The sequence below is a fragment of the Microtus oregoni genome, unplaced genomic scaffold, assembly GCF_018167655.1.
Source record: "Microtus oregoni isolate MIOR12 unplaced genomic scaffold, Mior012 000050F_014, whole genome shotgun sequence".
Taxonomy (NCBI): domain Eukaryota; kingdom Metazoa; phylum Chordata; class Mammalia; order Rodentia; family Cricetidae; genus Microtus; species Microtus oregoni.
The window spans coordinates 48,496-66,189 of NW_024543238.1; the positions used below are offsets into that span (position 1 = coordinate 48,496).

Here is a 17,694-nt window from a genome sequence, read left to right on the forward strand (position 1 = left end):
AAAAGCTGAGTGGTATTTTCATCTTGTCAGCTTTAAATGAAAACTCAAGAATTCAAAAAATCATCTGAAAACATGAAACTTCCTCGTTCTATAAGGATAAAACTGAATGCCATTCTTACTTACTCCTCATTCGTAGAACACTCTGTGGACACTAACAATATTTTAACAATATTTTAAATCTATTTCTTAAATATAAACTTTATATGTAAGAATATATGGATTATTGTAAAGTCTTCAGGTGTTCTAACACATACATATCTCCACTATGAGGATAAGTGATTAAGGCTTTTGCATGTTTAGCACCTTCTGTGACTTAGTAAATCTATCTTGTAGAAGAAACCTAACTTAATTTTAAGAAAATCAAAAAAAGAAAGAAAAAATAAAAGAAAGAGGAAAATCCCTTTTAAGGATTTTTTTTCTATTTTTCTTTCCCTAGCCACCCAACAAGAAAAGGAGTTGGAGAAAAAAAAAAACATAAAATTAGGAAAACCTTTGAAGAATAAACGTCGACATTGCCCAACGATCTTGGTTTTAGTGGGTTTTTTTTTTGTTTTTTTGTTTTTTTTTTTTTGTAAGCCTATGTGTTTCTAGAGATGTATGACAATTGCTGATGGGCTCTTGTCTGTACCTGATAGTTAAGTGTTAATAGGTACGGAGTTAATCAGTAATCAGGAACAGGCATTCCCTTTGTTTTTAAACTTCCTCATTGATGAACAAATTACAGATGTCTTTTGTGGAATAATTGTTCATAAGTGAAACCCCAGCCCTCTAACACCCCTATTTCCAATGAGTCTGGGAAAATTGGAAGCAGCATCCCCGTCCCTGGCATCCATCCTAAGCCCCTTCCCCCTGGGAGTTGCCTTGGTTCAGACTCCACCTTGGGGAAGCCTGCCAAGTCCTGACCCCTCTCCAGGAAGGGTCAGAACCACTCTCACAAGCCAGTTAACATATGGTCCCAGGTTTTGCATGGTCTCTCTTTGTCTCCCCACCCTCCTCCCAGGCAGAGACAGCTGCTGGTCTCAGAGAGGTGGTGGCGGGCCATGTGTCAGCAGCCAGTGGACCCCAGGCAGAGCAGGACTCTTGTACCTGAGCAATGGCTGGTCCCATTCAGAGAGACACATGGCGGGCAGGCAGAAGACAGAAACATGGATAGACACGACATGCAGAGTGAGGTTGAATGTTTATTTAGGGGGTTGTGTAGGGGAAAGGGTGAAGGGGAGAGAGAGAGAGAGAGAGAGAGAGAGAGAGAGAGAGAGAGAGAGAGAGAGAGAGAGAAGGGGGAGCCGAGAAGTGGGGAGTGAGGCAGAAGCAAAGCTGTCTCTCTGAGAGAAAGATGGAAAAGAGAATGCACTCAAGCAGGAAGCTGAAGATCAGATTGCCTCCATGGATGGGGGAGGGAGTGGGCGTGGCTTGACTCTTAAAGAGACAAAAAAATATTCCCAAGGTCTTTCTTATATTAAAAAGCAGCAGATTAGACACCACAGTTAGAAGGAATTGGGGTGGCGAATTCTCAAAACTGCTTCCTGCTGATTTGTGGGCATTATCCTTGGGGGGCAGGGAACCTGAGAAGGCTGTGTGCAGGAATCTGAGAAAGCTATGTGCTGGCCACATCCTGGCATAGTTGGTCTGTTTGCTTCTGGCCGGTGTCTATGGCATGGAAATATCTGGTATCTCTTATCCTGTTTAAGGTATTGTCAGAACAAAGAACAAAGTTAAATTAAGGGAAAAAAAATAAGGACGAGGGAATTGAGGGGGATGTATCTGACCTGTTTAAGTTGGATTCTTTAATTCGGCTCACTGGAACTCTCAAGAACATTGCAGTCATTAAACGTGAGCATCTTGGGTTTGGTGTGATCTGGTCTAATTGGAGTTATTTTGCGTGGGTGGAGAGGATCGTTTTAAGATTTTTCTTAACAGATGGAAGTTTCCTATCAAAAGGTTCTGTTTTTCCAGCAGGCACAGGGCCCAGGCCCACGTGCTGGAAAACACCCTTCCTGTGCACCTTCTCTGCCAGACTGGATCAATGACTTCCTCTCGGTGAGTTCCCCTTTTTGCTTATGCTGGTAGGGTACCCAGGGTGACCCATTCACTTTTGGGGCTTTCCACTGAACTTGCACATCCATGTTCACCGTGACTATACTCACAAAAGTTAAATGGAATCAAACTAGATTAGATGTTCATCAATAGTTAGATGAATAATCAAACTGAGATATATATGTATGTGTGTGTATGTATGTATGTATACACATATACGGGGGGGGGGCGGGTTGAGAGAGAGATTTTATTCAGTTGTAAAGTAAGTATAAGATTTGCAGGACATGTTCAGTCACCCCAGTCAGGATATAGCTGAGGAACCCATCTTTTATATTTTCAAGTATGCACTTTTACAAAGAGCTTTGTAATTATCATCTTACATGTCACTTATTCTTCCTATATGCCAAGAACTGTGCTGAACACTTTACACAGATTATCTCATTAAAATTCTTAAATCAGCCCTGTGAGACATACAACAAATTGAGGCTAAGGGGAGGTTTCTCAAGGTCACACTGTTGGTAAGTGGAAAAGCTGAGATTAGAGACTAGGTAAAGCTCATAACGTGAATGGTTCATTCATTCCTCTGACCACCCATTTATTATTTAATCCATTCAAGGATTCATTGAATCGATTTTATGGGACAGATACAGTCTAGGAATTAGTTTCAGCATGGCTGTTTCTGGTGGTGGCTCTATGACTTCTTTCTTAATCAGCCTCCTTTTCCCCAGCATTCAGTTTAGTTTTCCCTTCCTAACTCTGCTCAAGACGCAGCAATACCATTTTTGGGTATATATCCAAAGGATGCTCAATCGTGCCACGAGGACATGTGCTCAACTATGTTCATAGCAGTATTTTTTTGTCATAGCCAGATCCTGGGAACAGCCTAAATGCCCCTCAACCAAAGAATGGATAAGGAAAATGTGGTACATTTAAACAATGGAGTACTACACAGCAGAGAAAAATAATGACACCTTGAAATTTGTGGGCAAATGGATGGATCTAGAGACATCATATTGAGTGGGGCAACACAGATCCAGAAAGACAATTATCATATGTACTCACTCATAAGTGGTTTTTAAACATAAAGCAAAGAAAACCAACCTACAAATCACAATCCCAGAGAACCTGGACAACAATGAGGACCCAAAGAGAGACTTACATAGATCTAATCTACATGGGTAGTAGTAAAAGACAAGATTTCCTGAGTAAATTGGGAGCAGAATAGGGTTGAACGTGAGGAAAGAGAAAGGGAGGGGAGTGGAAAAAATGTATAGCTCAATGAAATCGGTAAAAAAGGAAAAAAAATTGTTTGAGGCTACATTCTTAACCCAATTAAGATTGTTTACAAGATCACATATGGCAACAATACATTGTCCTTATTCTAAAATGGTTTGAGATATTGCCAAGTTTTTTAAAAGTAGTTATTGTTTTCACAGGATGTAAGCAATAATGTGAAAGATAAGAAGAGATTGTAAAATGACCATCTGTGACTCAGAAATTGGGGATTGTTAAGACTAAAATCTAAAAGCTTTTCTACTCAGATGATGACATTTATATGATACTCTAGACTGGGATATACCTTTTTATTTGGTGCCTTTAAAGCCTTCTTGGTCTGAAATATTCATGAGTCAATGAATAATGAACTTTTGAGTAATTTTTCTGTATAGAAGATCATCCCAAGCTTCATCATTGTGATAGCCCCTGATGGGTTCAGAATATAAAAACAACATATGCTTGTTGTTTGACTTTGGATACTTTCTTCTGTTTTGTGACAGGATCATTTGTCACCATATAATAGGCTGGCCCAGAACTCATGATCCTCTTGCCTCAGTTCCCTCACAGCTTTTGTTAGCATTATATATTATAGACCCTTTTCAGCACACCCAGAGGAAACAATAGGTCCTTAGTCAAATAATGATCTGAATTTTATTCCAACCTTAGACCTTACTTACTTTTTATATTGTAGTAACCTATTTCTTTAAAATTTATTAATTCTGTAATTTAGTTTCTTCGTCTTTGTCCATATTCTGCTACCTTACTTCTACTTTTTACTTCTTAATATTGAGAATTGGACCCAGGACCTTGGACAGCATGAGCCCACAATCTTTCACTGAGACACAACCCTTTCCTGTCTTTCCAGTTTTTCAACTGACTCACTTGCTCCCAAGCATAGGTATATGACTTTCAGAAAAATCAACTAGAAAAGTCAGTAATTTTTAGTTTACTGTCATTTATGATCTTCTAAAACTGTGCCCACTAATAAATAAATTCTAAAACTTATATTAGAATCCTATTTTAGTATGGTAAAGACAGGTTACATTATGATCAAGAATTATGTTTTTGGTTCCAAGTTTTATTTTTTGTTAAGAATCACAAAAAATAAAAGGAAGAAAGAAAAACATAAGTCAAAAATAACAAAAAAAAAAAGAAAATGTCTAAGTAAGAGAGTGGCCTGTGTTGTTAGATACCTTAGACATACAGGGCCCACCTCTGTCCCCATTTCCTGACTACATTGAGGTCCCCATGGCTGATGTAGTTAGTGCACTTGACTTTTCCTCTTCATGATAGATTGCTTTGGGTACTTTGTTGAATCTCAGAAGTCCATAGTTGGTAAAGTAATGACTTCTGGCTGCATTTGAGCCTTACCCACACACCTTATCTCTTCTTCCAGGTTAGACGACTTTATAACACCCCAGGCTGACTTGAGATCATGTCTGGATTTCTTTATGTTCAGAGCTTCCTGAGACTTTAAATGTCTAACTCCTGATGTGGCTGTTATTTCTGCTACTAGCCTCTTCCCTCCCTTTTTATCCATAGCAGAGCCACTGACAGTTCTTCAGCATTTCCCAGAAATGTTCAACAACTTGCATCTGTCTTGGCCTCAGGGCAAATGAGGTGACAAGTTTCTGGGCAAAGAGGTGAGTGATGAGGTGTTAGAATAACCCTCAGAGCTCATAACCCTTGAGCCTTCAAGGGCAAGGGGAAACGGGGAGGTGGGCCACGTCCTTCCTTACCTGACAGCCACCAAGAAGAAAAGAGTATTCTCACAAGCAAGAGCTCCAACCAGGTGCCATAACATGGGTTCCAATCCAGTTTCCACACCATCTAAGCCCACATACAGTTGGATCTACTCCCTGTGATACCTTCAGGTCCATCTTGCACAGCAGTGGGACTAGGCTAAGTACAAATCCCTGAGCACAGTGCTTTGCTGATGTCATGCTAAGTCTTTTATGCATTGCATCCATTTCTTTTTGTCACACAAGTATAGTAATACCTTCCTGCCATGTGAAGGTGAGGACAGCACATAGCTTGTCTGTTTGTGAGTGGTTCCTTGCCCCTTTTAGGTTAACTGTGGCCCAAATTCATAACTCTCTTGGTGACTCAGATAGCTGATATACTGCCCCTATCTCTTCTGTTCCATCCTGTGGTAGATTGCTTCAGATCAGATGTGATCTATAATCTCAATAGCCCCCTGCCAGGGACCCATTGTCTCCTCCTAAGGAGTATTAACTCAAATTGTAATCATCTTACTACATGTTCTGGGAAGTTAGGTCCCCTAGAAGCTTTCCTGACCAATACCAGGAGAGGTTAACTCCTTTCCTAGGTCAGGAATAGGATTCTTACAGCAGCTACCCCCAACATAGGAGCTATGCCCAGAAGCTTGTACCTCTCAAGGATCCTTTGTCCTATGGCAAGCACTGAGCAACTCCCACTGCAGGGTCACCTGTACAGGAATGGAGGTTGAACCGAAGCCTCCTCTTTTCCTGGAGGTAAGGTATCCCTTGTCCTCCCACCAAGCTCATACTCTTGGGTTTACCCAGAGGTTCTAGACTCCACCAAGGAAATCCCATATTCCCCATCCTAAATCTTTCTTATAGGTTTAAATGGGAGCCTTTCTCACCTAGTTTTCTGGAATCTTTCATGTTCCAAGGTTTATTCTTGGAAAAGTTGGGAGAGTCGGGGAAGAGATCCCTGGTGGAGATCAACAGGAACTGGCACAAAGAGGGAGAAACCCAGGAGTCCTCCATCTTACTGCCTGTATATTGGGATGGGACCAAGCTCCAAGACAAGGGATTAGTCTCCTTGAAATTCAGAAAGTGGGGGTTGTGGCTTCAAGAGAAAGATACAAAGGAAGATTCTGTCAAGTCTCTCCACGGAATGGGACGTCCAGGTCTACAACAGGGCTACTTTCACAGTAACTCAGAAGAAGCTCAGGCTCCTTCCTCACATGAGAGCTCTTAACAAAGAGCTTGGACCACCTTCAGACTCAATGAAGCGAGGAACAGAAGTGGGTGTCACTTTCAGACATGGGTTCCTTGAGAACAGAATATCTCAAGGCTTTTCATAGGCAGATCCTGCATCTTCCTTGCTCTCAGAACACGGATTCATACACTCCCATCACTATCCTCTCCAAATCCATACCCTTTTCTAATTCAAGGGACTGATAAATTCACTGGAAAGAAATAGAGACTGACAGCAATGAACTGTTTTAAACTCTTCTTGGGCAGGACTGTAAGGATGTAGGCCTTACTCTTCTTAGAAATAAGTCTGGATGTTACACAGAGATACCCTGTCTCAAACAACAACAACTACAACAACAAACCCTCACACAAACAAATAAATAAAAACAAAAAGAGAAAGAAAGAAAAGAAAAGAAATAGAACTAGGTCTGGAGTCTCAAGAAAATAATCACAAAGCCATTTTAGCAAGGCAAGAAGTTTGACTTGCGCAGAATGGCACATAGCCGTGCCCAATCAAAGTCAAGAACACTGAGCAGGATCCCATTTGGTTTTTGGTTTTTATTTCTACCACAAAAGGGAGCCTGTGCCTTAGCCTGAGGGGTCAGAGCTGGGCCTGACATGATTATCCACTTGGGTAACTTGAATGGCTTAGCTGGTAATTGAAGCACAAATTCTGAGAATACCATGCATCGTGGAACACACATTTTGATTTGAAGAAGTGCTGGCCCGGGGGAAATTTCAATTTTTTTCAAGTGGATTCTCTGTTATTAAAAAAAAAAAGACTTTGTCTTATTTAACCCTTTAATAAAGACAATTTGCCTTATTCGCATTTCCCACAATCCCACCAAGCTGTGGTTCCAGTTGCAGAAATGATTGTACTACTCAGAGCTGGAAACCTCAGGCTAGGCAATTCTGAGACCTGATTCCTGAGCTTCTCTTCAAGAAAAAGGAAGCATTTGTGTAACTAACAAGATTTAAGATCCTTACGCATTTTTTATTTTGACGCAGGCTTTCATGCTGCCTCCCAGATATGCCTTGAACTCGTGCAATCTTTCTGCCTCATCCTCCCATAGTCTGATATTACAAACATGAGCCACCACACTTGGTTTAAGGTCAGGGACCATCTTAAATGCAGAATGCCTAGCATACCCAGTCTTTAATGGGGGGTTCAATAAATTCTAACAAGAAAAATTAACACAATAATAGTTATAAGAAATCCTTGATATGATATTCAATGTTAACAACTTGGGCCTTTGGTGTTATATATAGTCAGTCATCACAATGTTTCTTAAATTGTTAGCATAATTACTACCATTTTAGAAGTAAGAACACGGAGATTCAGAGAGGTTGAGTAACTTGCTCACAGTCACACTGCTGTGAAGTGGAAGGGCTGAGATTCAAATTCATGAAATCTGGCTTTAAAAACCTGCCCTCTTAAGCTTGCTACCATAACCAGAGCAATGCAAAACTAAAATTATACCTCCACTGCTTCAGGTCTCAGTTACTGTGTTCATCATATGTGAATAACAATGCTACATGCTTGCACAGCATTATGAGACATAGTAGATAGCATGTAAGAAAGTATCTGTCACATAGTGGGCATTAATGTCATCTGCCTTTCCTTTCACACCAATCAGAACAGGGAGGAATGAGGGGACGTGGAATGAAGGCATAGTGGTAGAGGAGCTAAACACCAAAGTTTCAGGGTCAGATGCTTCTGTTCCAGAAACTAGCCACGAACAGCCTGCAGATAGGTGGTCAGCATTGGGAAGACTCGAGTCATGGCCTCAGCCACCATATTCCGTAGTCTAAGGTCGGGGAGGTCCATAGGTAATGACCAGGACTGTTGAGTCAAATCAGAGGATCCAACCCTTTATTCAATTTCTATATCGCTTGGAGCTGATCATCTGACTCTGGATACAATTCCTATAGCTGAGGGGGTGGGTGCCTTGCCTGGTGTCCATGAGCTTTCTTTAGCTGACTACGTATGACTCCCGGTCCCAGAGATGGACTTCAGCTCCTTTCAAGGAAGGATTTCCCAATAGAAGGGAAGGAGTCTGAATCTGATGGTGAGCTCTCCATTTTTTTTTTTAAAAAAGTGTGTTCAGGTACTGTTAAACACAGGCAGAGGCCCACTGCCCCGGCAACCTCCTAAATCCACCGCAGCTATTTATTCAGGATCCATTGGCTGAGGCAGAGTGGAGGGCAGTGGAAAGCACGGAGTATTGTCCTAGTCTCCAGAAAGGGCAGGAAAGGTTTGGAAGGGAAAGCCTCACTACAGGCCTAAGTCTGCATGGTACCAAGAGGAGGTATGTCTCCCATGTTCTGGAAATGATGCAGACTTGAATGTTGACGTCAGAGACCTAGTTACAGACAATTGAGAAGGGGATTAGCAGCACATTGCTCTGTTGAGGTTAGGTAGAGGAGAAAGAACACCAAGAGAAAGGTGCCACTCCTGCCACAGAAAACTCGGTGGAGAAGGGGCATTTAATCCAAGCAGATCTATAACAAGTGCGGCCAAGAGGAGTTGGTAACATGGAAGACAGCACCTGGCATACAACAGGCACTTAGTAAGAATAAAGACTTAGCAGGGACTCCCCTCCCCAGTCTATGGAGCGCAAATGGAGGGCCTCACAAAAGAACCATGAGGCTGAGTACAGGAGCAGATACAACATGGCCCATATCTAGCGTGAGCAGACAGATCGGGGTAGAAGAATAACCTACTCATAAACAAAAGCATAGCCTGCTGAAAAGGGCACTGAGAGCCAAGATTAGAAGGCAGAGTCCCAGTATACAGATGGGCCAACTGAGTTCAGCTAATGGAAAAGGACTGGCCCTGGAAATCTCTGCACATGAAGCTAGAGGAAAATGTAGGCCTGGCTACAATGGAGCTAAAATCAAGAGTGAATACACTCAAAATATGCACCAACAACCCAGATAACCTCTTAGTCCCAAAGGGTTCCCAGGCTGTTTGGTGTGGTAAATTGACTCTAGCTGGAAGCCTGACTCTTCCCATTGTCTCCCTCTCCACACCCCTTCTCTCTCTTTCTCCCTCCCTTCCCCCTTCTCCTCTTTCCCCTCCTTTGCTATCTTCCCAGAACCCTGCCCTGCTAAAGGGAGGAAAGCATCAAAAGTAAATGCCTTATTACAAAGCAGCCTCTGTTCATTGCCTTGGCTGTTGTTAGAGGGGCAGGGAAAGGTTCTGCCTCTGTGCATGCTTGTATGGGCTCAGGAGGGTATGGATGAGGCAAAGTTTGGGACTCAGCTACACATATCTGTCTTCTCTTTGTCTCTTCACATTCAGCATGAAACCTAGAAATTAGAAGTGCACAGTGAGATGCACCATGTTCACCAGCACTGTCAGATAAATAGCAACCGTATTTTCAGGTATGATATATTCCACATGTTGCATGAGATATAGATATATATTTATATGCACTTTATCATTTGGCACAGAAACTTAAATAAGTTTCCTCTAATTTGAAGTCCTACAATGATCTTCTCTTTTTAAAACATTTCTCCACCCCCCTTATTGAAAACAGATTCTTTTCAAGTTCACTATAATCTGAATACAATTTCTCCTGACTCCCTTTCTCTACTCCTCCCAGCTCCACCCAGTCTCTTTCATCCAGGTCCACTTCCTTTCTGTCTCTCATTTTGAAAAACAGGCTTCTAAGATATAACAACAAACCACAACAAAATAAAATATAATAAAACAAAAATAAAGAATAATGTTTATTATTGTATCTTGCATTCTATTTTCTCCACGTGCTAAGTGCTGAGATTGTAAGCATGAACCACCAGTCTTGGCTAAGAGGATTTGGGGGGTGGGTTCTATTGTTTTTTAAATTGATCAATTTGTTTTTTAAATTTCATTTTACATTCCAACCACAGTTCTCCCTCCCACCTCTGCTCACACTCCCCATGCCTCCCCACAGCAGCCCACACCTTCTCTACTTCTCCCGAGGGGTAAGGACACATTAATTTGGGGCAGTACCAAGTCCCTCTTTCCTGCATTAAGGATAGCATCACATCTCAACACAGAGAATGGGCACCAACAAACAAGGCTGAGCACCAAGGATAGATCCTGATCCCACTGCTGGGGGCCCCCTCAGATAGTCCAAACTTCACAACTATCTCTCCACATACAGAAGGCCCATCTGAGTCCATCAATTACTGGAGAAGCCTCTATAATGATAGTTGGGGTAGTCACCAATCTGATAATAGGGGAAGGCTGGTTCAGGAACCCTTTCCACTACTGCTAGGAATCTTAGCTGGGATCATCCTTGTGGATTCTTGGGAATTTCCCTAGCACCAGGTTTCTCCCTAAAACCATAGTGACTCTCTCTATCAAGTTCCCTCTTACATTGCTTTCCCACTTCATTCTCTATGACCATCCTGTTCCCTCATGTTCTCCTTCCCCATTGCCTCTCCTTCACCACGGCCTCACCCCCAGTTTACCCAGGGGATTTCATCTAATTCCCCTTCCCAGGGCGATCCATGCATCCCTCCTTGGGGCTTCCTTGTTACCTAGCTTCTCTGGAGCTCTGGATGGCAGCCTGGTTACCCTTTGCTTTCCATCTAATATACACTTAGAAGTGAGTGCATACTATGTTTGTCTTTCTGAGTCTGGGTTACCTCACTCAGAATTTTTTTTTCTAGTTCCATCATTTAACCTGCAAATATCATGATGTCTTTTTTTTCTGAAATAACAATAATACTCTATTATATAAGTGGACAGCATTTTCTTTATCCATTATTATATTGTGAGACATCTAGGTTGTTTCTAATTTTGGGCTATTGGGAATAGAGTGGAAATGAACATGGAATAGCTAGTGACCTTCTGGGAGGTTGAAGTGTCCTTGGGGTATATGCCCCAAGTGCTATATGTGGAATATGAGGTAGTTTGAGTCCCATCTGGAGTACAAGTATTGAAGAGATCAGGATACAAGGAACCTATCTAAACACAATAAAAACAATTTACAGCAAGCCAACAGCCAGCATCAAATTACACGGAGAGAAACTCAAAGTGATTCCACTAAAATTAGGAAGAATACAAGGATGTCCACTCCCTCCGTATCTTTTCAATATAGTATTAGTTGACCTAGCTAGAGCAATAAGACAACAAAAGGAGATCAAGGGATACAAATTGGAAAGGAAGAAAAGTCAAACTTTCATTATTTGCAGATGATATGATAGTACATATAAGTGACCACAAAAACTCTACCAGAGAACTCCTACAGCAGATAAACACCTTCAGTAATGTGGCAGGATACAAGATCAACACAAAACAATCAGTAGCCCTCCTATATAGAAATGATAAAATAAAGAGAAAGAACTCAGAGAAACATCCCTTTTTGCAAGAGCCACAAATATAAATTATCTTGGGGTAGCTATAACTAAACAACTGAAACACCTATATGACAAGAACTTTAAGTCTCTAAAGAAAGAAACTGAAGAAGATATCAGAAAATGGAAAGATCTCCCACGCTCATGGATGCTCTTGCATAGGTAGGACCAACATATTATAAATGGCAATCTTACCAAAAACATTCTAGAGATTCAAAGAAATGCCCATCAAAATCCAAACACAATTTCTCACAGACTAATAGAACAATATTCAACTTCATGTGAAAAAAAAATTACAATAGTTAAAACAATCCTGTACAATAAAGGAACTTCCAGAGGCATCACCATCCCTGAATTAAAACTTCACCATAGCGCTGTAGTGATAAAAACAGTTTGGTATTGGCATACAAGCAGACACATGGATCAATGAATTAAATTAAAGCCCCAGGTATTAATTCCTCTGGGCAATGTGCCTTGCCTTCTCTGAGGAGTAGATGAAGGTTGGGGGGACGGGTAAGAAGAGGGAATGGGCTGAGGAGAGGGAATAGAAACTTGGATGGTATGTAAATGAAAAAAATAGATTGTTTTCTTTTTAAAAATACTCACTTTTCTAACTCATCTGAACATACATGAAATATTTATTTAATGATTTTGTATATTGAGACATATACTAGGTGATGTATGAAAAGAGGACATATTTCAGAAAACCTCTCATTTTTGAAACTTACAAAGCATGCGGTGAGATACATAAACATGCAGAAAGTGACAGCACCTTAGGGTTTTGTGAACCAATAGCTACCGCACATTTAGTTATTGCCGTAAATGGAGTGATGGACAGTATTGGCAACGTTAAGAAACAAAATGAGCAGCCTGACCAAGATTATAAAAACTGCCTTTCAAGCCCGGAAACTAAGGCGTCTTTTAAAAGAGAAAGGAGGTATGCTAGAGAGGGTTTCAGGAAGCTACCCATACTCTCAAATATGACCGCATATCAGCAACATATTATTATTAATTCCCCATGATACTGGCATGTTGAACCACCTGCAGGTAAAGTTGAAGTAAAATTGATGGGACTGAGTAATTCAAAGTATCATTCATTGTTAGCTTACCATGCTTCAAAGAATATAAGGTTTGTTCTTATAATTGTTGTTGTTATTATTTTTATTGTTATTATTTTTCCTTTGATTGAAAATAGATTGTTTTCTCATGCAACAAATGTCCCAAGAATCCTATCAAAGCACTAAACTCAACCTGGAATCCAGTATGCTCAAAGGACCTGATGCAGACCCTTTGCAGAGACTCTGAACGTTGGCGCGGTTCCTCTGACTTCACAAGGGCTTTGATGAAGCTGTTACCAGGTGTGGGGATGTAGCTCAGAGGTAGAGCACATGTTTCGCATATATGAGGCCCCGGGTTCGAGCCCCGGCATCTCCAAAACAATACTTTTAACCTTTGATTTTCTTTTTTCAGGATGTTTCTGTACAAGGTGTCCCAGAATTTAAAGTCCCGTGATGAGGTTATATATGCATAGCTAATTATTGGATAAAATTGCTCATTTGTCACCGTGACAGCAATGTTCATCTTTGTGACGACATTTCCATAGATACCACCATGGTCTGGTGAGTACAATGTGGTCGGGCTTTTAGGGATATGCTTTGTTCACAGAGCGGAAAAAAAAGAAAAGCTCTGCATTCGTAGTGGGGACAGTTTCTCTAATGGGTATGCTTTCTTGGGTGAAAACAAGGGTGAAGAGTTCTTCCTTTGAGAGGAAGTAAGGGAGGGCTGGGCGGAGCCATTCCTGGTTACTAAGGGGGAGGCAGCATTACGGTTGTCATAGAAACCGGGGTCATTATGGCGACTCTTTTCAAATGGCGACCGGACGATGTCCTGGAAAGGAGCATTCAGTTCCTGGTGTTTGGACTGAGTTGAGCTTATGGATTCCCGGAGGTGAGCACCAGAATCTTTCTGAGGGTTGGGAGGCAGATGCAGGGATTCCAGACCCAAGTAGGACCACTCCTACCTCGTGCTTGCAGCCTGTGTTTCTCCGGAAGGAGAGAGACTTGGGACCATTCTGCCTCCTCCTGTGCTGTTCTGCACAGGGCTGTGCTGGAGCCATTGTCCAGGAGGGGAGTTGTCGGAGAGTGAGCAGGAGGGAAATGAGGCCAAATGAGCACTCTGTGATCCCGACTTCCCACTCTGTGCGTGAGATTGCTCGCTGACATTTGAGGTTTTCCGTATGTTTCATAGAAATGTTAGAAATGTTTTATCAGATATATGTATTTCTAACTTTTCTCCTAGCCTCAGACTTATCATCTCAATTCTCATCCATGTCTTTGGAAGAGCAGGAGATTTTAAATTGTAAGATCCCACCTTCTCTAGTTCTTCAATTACGGTTTTTATTCGGTGTCTTGTCTGCGAAATCTTTGCCTGGCACTCAGTGACAGGGATTTTCTTCTTGTGTTCTGTTTGACATTTATAGGCTGATTTTTATATTTTTACATCTGTAATTTATTTTGAATGGTCTTCACATATGATACGATGTAGGTCCTAGTTTATATTTGTGGGTATGGATATACACTTGCCTCAGTATTGCTTCCTGAAAGGCCATCTTTATGCATCAAATTGCCTTGTTTATTTGTGAAACATCAGTTCTCCAATTATCCAATCATGGTACATATGCCAGTAATCCCAGTGCCTGGGAGGCTGCAGCAGGAGTATGGTCAGTTCTTCTCAGCACACACTACACGCACTACACACAAGCTTGATGCCGGCATCAGGTACAGGAAAAATGTTGACTCGATATAGGCAGTGGTCTGTAAATGTGTGGATGTGAGCGTGGAATGTTGGTTTTGGACTTTTTCTTGCCAACTTTGATTCAATAGCATGCTGGTCCAATTACTGTAGGTTCAAACAGAGGTCTCCTATCAGGCAATGCTGTTCTCTAACATTTGTCTGTTTCTAAGGTTTACACAAGCTATATATTTAGTCTACAATGTTTAGAGTTATCCACTCAATTTTTAAAAAGAATAAGTGCTATTTTGTTGTTAGTGCATCCAATCTGTAGCTCAGTTTTGAATCAACAGACATCTTACTAATAATGAATTGTTTGAGCTGCGAACATAGTTGTCCTTCATTAAGACAGGTTGTCTCCAATTCAGCAATGTTTGGAAATCTCTCGGCCTATCAGCACTATGGATCTATCTGTCGGGATAATGCACAAATATTTGTACTTTTTGATTCATCTATAACTGCTATTATTTTTTAAACAAATTTATACATATTGTTTTTTCTGTGAACAAATTATTAAATCTTCTGTAAACTGTCAGGAAACAAGTGTCAATGAAACTTACAAAGGATATTTTTTGTTGAAAGCATGGATTATCCCATGATGAAAACGTTATTTGATGTGTAATGCAGTTTGTCGTTAAATTCTTATCGGCATTTACAGGTTATTATTGACAGTCTGAAAGAAATGAGAGAAATGTCCCAGAGACAAATCCATGGCCATTGTCACAGGAATCTCATTCAGACCACATAATTTAGTAGCTCTCACCATCCTGTGTGTGGTCAGAGATGAGTCTGTTGTAACGTGATTGTACCCCTTGAGCTCTCAGTAAATAACAGGAAGCTAGGAGAGTGAGAATGAGAGGTGTCTGTGTGTGTGTGTACAGGAATTCCTTGGCAGAGGCTGGTCTGCAAAGCCTGGTTGATTGACTCTTAGACCTGCAGTGATATGGAGATGGTGGAAGTCGCAGTCCCAGGGCCTAATTACAGTTTCCTTTGTGTTCTCTTGAGTCCATGAGTAGCCACTCCTTGGGCCCCCTGTGTTGGACTTACCTAACACCTTGTCACTAACAGATGACGTTGGACCTGACATTTAAAATATCAGAATATGTCTCCTTAACAAAGCTCTAAGCTTCTGCGAGTCAAAGTACTGTGTGTCATCACATAGCAGCTAGTAGCTGAGGTTTCTCTGCTTTACCATAATAGTCTACTTAATATTATCTCCAATGCACTGAAGGAGAGTCTATAGTTTCTTCATTCTGTTATTATAAAAACTTCATGAAACTGTTTCCACATTGTAACATGCAATTTGTACTAACATAAACCTGTCTCAATCATGTTTATTCACAGACATTTGATTCCAGAATGAACTCACTTCTTCCTTCGAGGTGAGAGCTGTGTGTTTACATTGACAATTGTTAGTGTGTGTTGTGTATATACTCATGCTTGTGCAGATATGTCCCTGGATATATATGTGTGAATGTTAGTTAATCACTTACTGCTGTGATAGGTTATGTGTTATAATTCTCCTGGTCCTCTTCAATGATGACCTGGTGTGTAGTACACTGCTTACTTATCTCCATATTTCTTTACTCATGTGCTGACTTATATCAGTATGGCTCAACACCCATTTTCCTAAACTGTTTTCATCTATTGCCGTTCTCTATTTCCATGCTCCATTTGTCCCAGTATTGGCTAGAGGAATCCATTTAAGATGGCATCAATGAATACCGCAAATTCACCTTAAGCTTAGGAGCTCACAGCCCTGCTTCAGGGAAAGTTTGCCCCAAATTAAAAGCTCTGCTCTGGTAGGGGAGGGTTACCCCAGCCAGGTTGTTACAGCTCTGCTTAGATCCTCAGAAGAGTAACAACACTGCTCTGCTAAGAGAAACTTTTCCAGTTCTGCTCCCCTCTCCTCTGCTTGGCTCCAGTTGAAGTCATTGCTTCTCTGTTCTTCTTAGGCAAAGAAGGTCTTACCCAAGCCTCATTCAAGAGATTCACTGGGAGGGAAGAGTCCAGGAGGTGGCTGACCCTGCAAGAGTGTGAAAGGCAGCTACCAACTGAACAGGTACAGGGTGGTTTCATGCTCAGTGATTAGCTTGTTTTCCTGCTCTGGGATTGGTTCCTTTTATGCTGAGAGATTGGTTAGTTTGTTTCGCTGAATTGGTAAGTGGAAGAGTGTGTTTCTGTGGCTTTGTTTTCAGGGGCAAAGTGTGTTTATTTCACTGGCCTTTTTAAAACGTTGGGCTCTGGTTTCAGGGCCAGTGAATTGATTCTAGTCTCAGGGTCAGTGTATGTTTCTTTTGCTCTGGTTTCAGGATCAGGGTGTGCTGCTTTGGACAGAAAGGGGTGTTGTTTCCCCTAGAAACAGATATGCAGTCCATTGTGGGCCAGCAAGTGAGTGCTGAGAACCCAGCCCAGGTCTTCTGTAAGAACAGCAAGTCCTGTTAACCATGGGGCAATCTCTGAAGTCCAAGTCACCAAATATAAAACGTAATTTGTATTTTTCCACTTTTCCCCATAATGACAATAGACATCTTCTTATACTCAGGTAGGTATAAGTTTCATTATTATTTACCAATCCATAAAGTTTCTTTATGTTACTTAGGTTCTCATACCCAACCACTGCCCAACCCTGTCTGCAGAAAAATACAACAATCTGATATTATAGACAAATTTATATATGCTGGAATGTATTAGGATAGAACCAGAGTTTAGAGACATCTGGCCTTCATTCATCTTGAATATATGTTTAAATTTATCTCTTTTGTTTCCCATGATAATTGTTCATTCTTAATATTAAATAGTGTAGCATTGTATAGCTACACGGCAAGTTTTATAATTTAGTTTATTTCATGTGTATATATGCTTGCCTACATATAGGTATGAAGAGCGCATGCATGCCTGTTGCCCATGGAAGCCAAGAGAGGACATTGAATCCCTTGGCACTGGAGTTAACAGTTGAAAACTGCCATGCTGGTTTTGGGAAATGAGTCTTTGCCTGTTGCCTGTTGCTGAGGTTGTTTTCAATTTCAGTGTCTTGTATATAAAGCTGTTGTGAACTGAAATAAATAAGTCTTTAAAAGAAAATATGTCCTCTTTCTCCAGGTTATATATTTGGGTTGTGATGGCCAGATGACAATTAACATATGAAGAAACAGAAAAAGATTTTTCCAAGTTATCATCCTGTTTTCCATGGCCACCAGCAGTGGGTATGGGAGAGTCATCCTCCACAAACTTGCCAGGTCTTTGTATGACAAGTCTTTATTTCTGAGTATTTTATGGG

General features: G+C 41.1%; 1 long non-coding RNA gene and 1 other non-coding gene across 2 annotated transcripts; both read left to right on the plus strand.

Annotated features, from left to right (window-relative positions):
• Nucleotides 1-12,986: 12,986 nt before the first annotated feature.
• Nucleotides 12,987-13,058, plus strand: Trnaa-cgc. The gene has a single exon. It is a non-coding gene; the product is annotated as a tRNA-Ala (tRNA).
• A 463-nt stretch (nucleotides 13,059-13,521) lies between these two features.
• On the plus strand, nucleotides 13,522-16,793 carry LOC121436980. The gene is made up of 4 exons (XR_005972897.1): nucleotides 13,522-13,571; nucleotides 15,759-15,796; nucleotides 16,370-16,476; nucleotides 16,727-16,793. It is a non-coding gene; the product is annotated as an uncharacterized LOC121436980 (long non-coding RNA).
• Nucleotides 16,794-17,694: the final 901 nt, after the last annotated feature.